The following is a 9,688-nucleotide window of genomic DNA, read 5'->3' as shown; positions in this document are numbered from 1 at the left end:
CGCTCTGCGCCCCGGCGCAGGCGGGGGTTTAATGTCTCCCCGGCCCCACCGGCGCTTCGGCGACGGCGGCAGAGGAGCACCCGGAGGCCCCCATAAAGTTAAACCTACCTGTCTTTGAACTATGACCTCTCGCTCTGGCGAAGGGCGGAGGAAAGGAGGGCAACCTCCCCAACTCCCAACCCTTGAAACACGGACCAAGGAGACTAACGCACGCGCAAGTCAGAGTGTTTTCTCCGACACACCCCGTGGCGCAATGAAAGTGAGGGCCGGCGCGCTGGCTGAGGTGGGATCCCGGCCCCTACGGGGTTGGGCGCACCACCGGCCCGTCTCGCCCGCTCTGTCGGGAGGTGGAGCGTGAGCGTGTGCGATAGGACCCGAAAGATGATGAACTATGCCTGGGCGGTCCTGACGTGCAAATCGGTTGTCCGATCACCGCGGTGAGCACGGAAGCTGGGCGGGAAACCCGAGAGAGGGGCCCAAGCCCTGGAAAGAGTTGCAGTTCCGGCGGCGTCCGGTGAGCTCTTGCTGGCCCTTGAAAATCCGTAAGAGAGGGTGTAAATCTCACGTCGGGCCGTACCCATATCCGCAGCAGGTCTCCAAGGGCAACATCCTCTGGCATGTTAGAACAATGCATGTTAAGGAAAGTTGATGAGTCAGATCCGTAACTTCGGGGTAAAGATTGGTTCTAAGGGCAGGGCTGGGTAGGTCGGGCTAGGGTGTGAAATGAGGCTGGGCTCGATTCATGCCGATCTCCCCAGAAAGATGCTCGTCGGCCCCAGTAACAAGGGGTAAGGGATCTCCGGCGGGTATGTAGCCTTCGAACCAAGCTTTTTTGGGACGGAAGGCGTCTTCCTCCACCTCCCCGTTATTTCTAACTGGTTACCAGGTGCACAGAGAAGGGCCAGGAGGCAGAGTCCGGAGGCCCAGAGAGAGAGTGGGCAAGCAGACTAAAGAAGGTGGGTACCCGGGTGCAAAGTACCACCAGCACCTGGTAATCCTGGTGTGGACTTAGTCTCTGAGTGGTAAGCTGCAGGGTGACCAGGTGCACGAAGGCCGTTTTGGATCACCAGGTGCACGCGGTTCGTAACAGCGGGGCTATATGCTTTAGTGTCCGAGGAAGGGTGCTTAAGAGTGGGTGCCCTGGTTCGGATGGTGGTGGGTGCCCTGGTTCGGATGGTGGTGGGTGCCCTGGTTCGGATGGTGGTGGGTGCCCTGGTTCGGATGGTGGTGGGTGCCCTGGTTCGGATGGTGGTGGGTGCCCTGGTTCGCATGGTGGTGGGTGCCCTGGTTCGGATGGTGGTGGGTGCCCTGGTTCGGATGGTGGTGGGTGCCCTGGTTCGCATGGTGGTGGGTGCCCTGGTTCGGATGGTGGTGGGTGCCCTGGTTCGGATGGTGGTGGGTGCCCTGGTTCGGATGGTGTAAGAGCTTGTGGTGGGGGGTATCCCCCACTGGAGGTCATGCCCATAGAGAGGGGTGTTCCCCGGAGAGTGGGTGAAGGCTATCACTACCTGGTAACCCAAAATAATACCAGGCCCACAGCTGGACATAGTGCAATTTCTGAGAATTTTTGGACTTAGTCATTTTTCAAGAAAGCTCTGTCACTAACTTACATTGATGTTTAAAATGTCCAGTGGCGCCCTCTTGTGGAACATCCCGGGTGGGGGGTGTGTGAGAGGGGGGTATGGGACCGCCTATAGGGTGCTCCCTATCCGGGCATAGTAGTTTGAGGGAGTAAGCTCTACTCTCATGCCCGGAGAGATGGGTGTTCCCCGGATAGTGAGTGAAGGCCTAGAGGCCTGGAGGTCCGTAGTTCCACTGTCCTTAAGGGGGGCAGAGCAGTCAGCCTCTCTGGAGGTTGGCTGCTCTGTCCCCCTTTTTTGGCCTAGTAACCCACAATTATACCAGGCCCACAGATCTGGCCAATGCCCAAACACACATAAAAACACTCATAAATCAGAAATGCTTTATCCCAGTGACATGGGGCTTCAGTATGTATCTCACATAGATAGATATGTTATGTGTGTACCATTTAAAAGTATTTAAAACCATTCTGAATGATTTTGACCTCAAAATAATACCATCACATGATTTGGCCTGGTAACCTAAAAACACATGAAAACCCTCATAAATCAGAAATGCTTTATCCCAGTGACATGGGGCTTCAGTATGTATCTCACATAGATAGATATGTTATGTGTGTACCATTTAAAAGTATTTAAAACCATTCTGAATGATTTTGACCTTATTTGAAAGCTCCATAAATTGATCTATGGCGCCATCAAGCGACTTTTTAAATGTACTTATCCCACTGACATGGGACAGCAGTGGGCTGCTGAAACAGGTGTCCTGGGGGTGGTGATGGCCTTTAAAAGTATTTAAAACCTTTTTAAAAAATGGTCCTGGTAACCCAGAATAAAACCAGGTGCCCGTTTGGACTTAGTGCAATTTCTGAGAAGAAAAACATAGTCATTTTTCTGAAGATTTTTTGAAAAGCTATATAATTCCCTCTTGCTGTATCTCATTGAGTTGGGCCCTTAGGATGGTGCTCTAAGGGTGGGTATGGAGGTCCATATACCCTCTATAAGTATTTAAAACCGTTTTTCAAAAATTGTCCTGGTAACCCAGAATAAAACCAGGTGCACGTTTGGACTTAGTCTCTGAAGCGAACTGAAAAGTTGGCACTTTGTAACTTTTTTGACCAAAATCTGAAATTTTCAAATAATGATTAAAAATACTTCCTGAGGGGCTAGAGGTCCCAAATTTTGGCTCATACCCTCTCTCGTGATGGGCAACAATTAGCCCCGGGTTAGAAAATTTCGCTTCCATAGGAACCTATTTTTTCGGTAAACGGAACTTTTTTTCGCAAACTTAAAACTCGATTTTCTATTATAAATTGTTATGGAAAAACGGTTTAAATTAGATGGAAATGTTCGTCTACGTGTGCCCTTTCGTGCAAAAAAACCCCCATCCTGATTGGAGTTGTACTTTTCGATTTATTCAAGTTTAAAGTGTCCTACCGTGACATCGGGAATAGCCTTGAAACTGTGTGAGTGAGAGTTATTTTTACACACTCGTGGCCGTGTGGGGCAGACAGGTACCGGCGCGAAATCATAAACCTGGTTTTTGACAACTGGAGAACGACATTCCATCGGCCGAAGCTCGGGGATAGGTGGCTACTACTAGTCCGAATAAGTGCGTAACGGACACTTTTGAGGGTTGCTTGCCCCTCGGAACCATGGTAGTTCGGTCCTTATCCCTTCGGCGACCGATTGATGATTACTACTCATGCCGAATAGGGAGAGCTTTATGGACACTTTTGAGGGTTACAAGCCCCTCAGAACCGTGGGTACTTCGGACCATATCCCCTTATTTTTCCTCGTGACCGTGTGGGGCGACAGGTACCGGCGCGATTTGAGAAACCTGGTTTTTGACAACTGAGAACCACATTCCGTCGGCGACCCATAGGTGTTGCTACTCTGGCCGAATAGGGAGTGCTTTATGGACATTTTTGAGGGTTGCTTGTCCCTCATAACCATGGTTCCTTTGGTTCATATCCCTTCTGCGCCTGATTGGTCGTTACTACTCAGGCCGAATAGGGAGTGCTTTATGGACACTTTTGAGGGTTACAAGCCCCTCAGAACCGTGGGTACTTTGGACCATATCCCTCCGGCGTCCGATTGGTCCTAAGTATTGATCCGATTTTCCCAGCTTGGTGGTGGGAGGATATTGAGCTCTGTCCTGGACAGGTGCTCTATCCCAGCTATCACCTTGTGGGTTTGGGTCCTCCATGACCATGGTTCTTGTCCCATGAATGTGTCCGTCCCTAGCTTCCAACACGTTGCGTATCCATGGTTGTCCTCTGTTGTCGAGCCTGTTTTACATCTTCTGACCGATTTGCAATCTGTTTCCACCTGGGAGGGCCCCTGTCGGCCGGCCATTGGTCGGTGTTCAGACGGACGGTTCCTCCCGCCCCACGTGGAATTGCCTCTATCGGGGGAGCCCCTGTCGGAGACGGTTATCCCCGTCTTAATGTCAAGCTTCAGCCGCGCTCCGTTCGTGCGAGATCTAGCCGGCCCGTCTGTCTCAGTGGCCCTACATTGGTGGGGAGTGGACTACCCAGGTAGCGATGCCTGCGGATGACGTTCACCCATACCGTACCGGCGCCAGAAACACATGTATTTCTCAAACCCTGTCTTTTATCCACGTTGATGGCGTTCCGAATTAACCCTCCAGCTAAGACAAGATACCTGATTAAGCGGTGCCCCGGCACCTGTGGCTCCGGCCACGGGCAGTTCAGGGCCTCCCGCTGGGCGCACGGTGGATTGACCTAGGGCCTCCTCCCCTCACGGGATAGGAGTGGTCCCTGGCTGTTCTCCGCTTAGTGTGCCCGGGTACAACCTCTATGTTGTGAGTGGCTACCTGGTTGATCCTGCCAGTAGCATATGCTTGTCTCAAAGATTAAGCCATGCAAGTCTAAGTACACACGGCCGGTACAGTGAAACTGCGAATTGGCTCATTAAATCAGTTATGGGTTCGATTCCGGAGAGGGATCCTGAGAAATGGCTACCACATCCAAGGAAGGCAGCAGGGGTGCAAATTACCCACTCCCGACACAAACCAAACTCTGCTGTGGGTCGGGTAGGGTAGGGGCTCACGCCTCCCGCCTCTCCCTTCCCTCGGCGCGGGTGAACTGGTCCTAGCCCGGTTCCCCGCAGTTCCTTTTGCCTGGGATGCGCCCGACTGGCTCCATCCCCTTTCCCCGTTAGGCACGGCTAGATGACGCACCGATGGGTGGGTGTGTAGGCCGCTACCGAGGGGGACTGGGGGTGTCCGGTGAACCGGGACTTCCCGAAATGGTCTCACATTTTTAAGCGGCTTGAGTATCACCCAGTATCCTCGCGCGGCACTGGGAACCCAGTCAACCGCTCTGCGCCCGGCGCAGGCGGGGGTTTAATGTCTCCCCGGCCCCACCGGGCGCTTCGGCGACGGCGGCAGAGGAGCACCCGGAGGCCCCCATAAAGTTAAACCTACCTGTCTTTGAACTATGACCTCTCGCTCTGGCGAAGGGCGGAGGAAAGGAGGGCAACCTCCCCAACTCCCAACCCTTGAAACACGGACCAAGGAGACTAACGCACGCGCAAGTCAGAGTGTTTTCTCCGACACACCCCGTGGCGCAATGAAAGTGAGGGCCGGCGCGCGCTGGCTGAGGTGGGATCCCGGCCCCTACGGGGTTGGGCGCACCACCGGCCCGTCTCGCCCGCTCTGTCGGGGAGGTGGAGCGTGAGCGTGTGCGATAGGACCCGAAAGATGATGAACTATGCCTGGGCGGTCCTGACGTGCAAATCGGTTGTCCGATCACCGCGGTGAGCACGGAAGCTGGGCGGGAAACCCGAGAGAGGGGCCCAAGCCCTGGAAAGAGTTGCAGTTCCGGCGGCGTCCGGTGAGCTCTTGCTGGCCCTTGAAAATCCGTAAGAGAGGGTGTAAATCTCACGTCGGGCCGTACCCATATCCGCAGCAGGTCTCCAAGGGCAACATCCTCTGGCATGTTAGAACAATGCATGTTAAGGAAAGTTGATGAGTCAGATCCGTAACTTCGGGGTAAAGATTGGTTCTAAGGGCAGGGCTGGGTAGGTCGGGCTAGGGTGTGAAATGAGGCTGGGCTCGATTCATGCCGATCTCCCCAGAAAGATGCTCGTCGGCCCCAGTAACAAGGGGTAAGGGATCTCCGGCGGGTATGTAGCCTTCGAACCAAGCTTTTTGGGACGGAAGGCGTCTTCCTCCACCTCCCCGTTATTTCTAACTGGTTACCAGGTGCACAGAGAAGGGCCAGGAGGCAGAGTCCGGAGGCCCAGAGAGAGAGTGGGCAAGCAGACTAAAGAAGGTGGGTACCCGGGTGCAAAGTACCACCAGCACCTGGTAATCCTGGTGTGGACTTAGTCTCTGAGTGGTAAGCTGCAGGGTGACCAGGTGCACGAAGGCCGTTTTGGATCACCAGGTGCACGCGGTTCGTAACAGAGGGGCTATATGCTTTAGTGTCCGAGGAAGGGTGCCCTGTTAAGAGTGGGTGCCCTGGTTCGGATGGTGGTGGGTGCCCTGGTTCGGATGGTGGTGGGTGCCCTGGTTCGGATGGTGGTGGGTGCCCTGGTTCGCATGGTGGTGGGTGCCCTGGTTCGGATGGTGGTGGGTGCCCTGGTTCGGATGGTGGTGGGTGCCCTGGTTCGGATGGTGTAAGAGCTTGTGGTGGGGGTATCCCCCACTGGAGGTCATGCCCATAGAGAGGGGTGTTCCCCGGAGAGTGGGTGAAGGCTATCACTACCTGGTAACCCAAAATAATACCAGGCCCACAGCTGGACATAGTGCAATTTCTGAGAATTTTTGGACTTAGTCATTTTTCAAGAAAGCTCTGTCACTAACTTACATTGATGTTTAAAATGTCCAGTGGCGCCCTCTTGTGGAACATCCCGGGTGGGGGGTGTGTGAGAGGGGGGTATGGGACCGCCTATAGGGTGCTCCCTATCCGGGCATAGTAGTTTGAGGGAGTAAGCTCTACTCTCATGCCCGGAGAGATGGGTGTTCCCCGGATAGTGAGTGAAGGCCTAGAGGCCTGGAGGTCCGTAGTTCCACTGTCCTTAAGGGGGGCAGAGCAGTCAGCCTCTCTGGAGGTTGGCTGCTCTGTCCCCCTTTTTTTTTGGCCTAGTAACCCACAATTATACCAGGCCCACAGATCTGGCCAATGCCCAAACACACATAAAAACACTCATAAATCAGAAATGCTTTATCCCAGTGACATGGGGCTTCAGTATGTATCTCACATAGATAGATATGTTATGTGTGTACCATTTAAAAGTATTTAAAACCATTCTGAATGATTTTGACCTCAAAATAATACCATCCACATGATTTGGCCTGGTAACCTAAAAACACATGAAAACCCTCATAAATCAGAAATGCTTTATCCCAGTGACATGGGGCTTCAGTATGTATCTCACATAGATAGATATGTTATGTGTGTACCATTTAAAAGTATTTAAAACCATTCTGAATGATTTTGACCTTATTTGAAAGCTCCATAAATTGATCTATGGCGCCATCAAGCGACTTTTTAAATGTACTTATCCCACTGACATGGGACAGCAGTGGGGTGCTGAAACAGGTGTCCTGGGGGTGGTGATGGCCTTTAAAAGTATTTAAAACCTTTTTAAAAATTGGTCCTGGTAACCCAGAATAAAACCAGGTGCCCGTTTGGACTTAGTGCAATTTCTGAGAAGAAAAACATAGTCATTTTTCTGAAGATTTTTTGAAAAGCTATATAATTCCCTCTTGCTGTATCTCATTGAGTTGGGCCCTTAGGATGGTGCTCTAAGGGTGGGTATGGAGGTCCATATACCCTCTATAAGTATTTAAAACCGTTTTTCAAAAATTGTCCTGGTAACCCAGAATAAAACCAGGTGCACGTTTGGACTTAGTCTCTGAAGCGAACTGAAAAGTTGGCACTTTGTAACTTTTTTGACCAAAATCTGAAACTTTCAAATAATGATTAAAAATACTTCCTGAGGGGCTAGAGGTCCCAAATTTTGGCTCATACCCTCTCTCGTGATGGGCAACAATTAGCCCCGGGTTAGAAAATTTCGCTTCCATAGGAACCTATTTTTTCGGTAAACGGAACTTTTTTTCGCAAACTTAAAACTCGATTTTCTATTATAAATTGTTATGGAAAAACGGTTTAAATTAGATGGAAATGTTCGTCTACGTGTGCCCTTTCGTGCAAAAAAACCCCCATCCTGATTGGAGTTGTACTTTTCGATTTATTCAAGTTTAAAGTGTCCTACCTTGACATCGGAAATAGCCTTGAAACTGTGTGAGTGACAGTTATTTTTACACACTCGTGGCCGTGTGGGGCAGACAGGTACCGGCGCGATTTGAGAAACCTGGTTTTTGACAACTGGAGAACCACATTCCATCGGCCGAAGCTCGGGGATAGGTGGCTACTACTAGTCCGAATAGGGAATGCTTAACGGACACTTCTGAGGGTTGCTAGCCCCTCGGAACCATGGTAGTTCGGTCCTTATCCCTTCGGCGACCGATTGATGATTACTACTCATGCCGAATAGGGAGAGCTTTATGGACACTTTTGAGGGTTACAAGCCCCTCGGAACCGTGGTACTTCGGACCTTATCCCCTATTCCTCGTGGCCGTGTGGGGCGACAGGTACCGGCGCGATTTGAGAAACCTGTTTTTGACAACTGGAGAACCACATTCCGTCGGCGACCCATAGTGGTTGCTACTCTGGCCGAATAGGGAGTGCTTTATGGACATTTTTGAGGGTTGCTTGTCCCTCATAACCATGGTTCCTTTGGTTCATATCCCTTCTGCGCCTGATTGGTCGTTACTACTCAGGCCGAATAGGGAGTGCTTTATGGACACTTTTGAGGGTTACAAGCCCCTCAGAACCGTGGGTACTTTGGACCATATCCCTCCGGCGCCCGATTGGTCCTAAGTATTGATCCGATTTTCCCAGCTTGGTGGTGGGAGGATATTGAGCTCTGTCCTGGACAGGTGCTCTATCCCAGCTATCACCTTGTGGGTTTGGGTCCTCCATGACCATGGTTCTTGTCCCATGAATGTGTCCGTCCCTAGCTTCCAACACGTTGCGTATCCATGGTTGTCCTCTGTTGTCGAGCCTGTTTTACATCTTCTGACCGATTTGCAATCTGTTTCCACCTGGGAGGGCCCCTGTCGGCCGGCCATTGGTCGGTGTTCAGACGGACGGTTCCTCCCGCCCCACGTGGAATTGCCTCTATCGGGGGAGCCCCTGTCGGAGACGGTTATCCCCGTCTTAATGTCAAGCTTCAGCCGCGCTCCGTTCGTGCGAGATCTAGCCGGCCCGTCTGTCTCAGTGGCCCTACATTGGTGGGGAGTGGACTACCCAGGTAGCGATGCCTGCGGATGACGTTCACCCATACCGTACCGGCGCCAGAAACACATGTATTTCTCAAACCCTGTCTTTTATCCACGTTGATGGCGTTCCGAATTAACCCTCCAGCTAAGACAAGATACCTGATTAAGCGGTGCCCCGGCACCTGTGGCTCCGGCCACGGGCAGTTCAGGGCCTCCCGCTGGGCGCACGGTGGATTGACCTAGGGCCTCCTCCCCTCACGGGATAGGAGTGGTCCCTGGCTGTTCTCCGCTTAGTGTGCCCGGGTACAACCTCTATGTTGTGAGTGGCTACCTGGTTGATCCTGCCAGTAGCATATGCTTGTCTCAAAGATTAAGCCATGCAAGTCTAAGTACACACGGCCGGTACAGTGAAACTGCGAATTGGCTCATTAAATCAGTTATGGGTTCGATTCCGGAGAGGGATCCTGAGAAATGGCTACCACATCCAAGGAAGGCAGCAGGGGTGCAAATTACCCACTCCCGACACAAACCAAACTCTGCTGTGGGTCGGGTAGGGTAGGGGGCTCACGCCTCCCGCCTCTCCCTTCCCTCGGCGCGGGTGAACTGGTCCTAGCCCGGTTCCCCGCAGTTCCTTTTTGCCTGGGATGCGCCCGACTGGCTCCATCCCCTTTCCCCGTTAGGCACGGCTAGATGACGCACCGATGGGTGGGTGTGTAGGCCGCTACCGAGGGGGACTGGGGGTGTCCGGTGAACCGGGACTTCCCGAAATGGTCTCACATTTTTAAGCGGC

Source organism: Salmo salar, unplaced genomic scaffold (assembly GCF_905237065.1).
Source record: "Salmo salar unplaced genomic scaffold, Ssal_v3.1, whole genome shotgun sequence".
Lineage (NCBI taxonomy): Eukaryota > Metazoa > Chordata > Actinopteri > Salmoniformes > Salmonidae > Salmo > Salmo salar.
The sequence above is the reverse complement of the archived record's forward strand: the minus strand, read 5'-3'. Positions refer to the sequence as shown.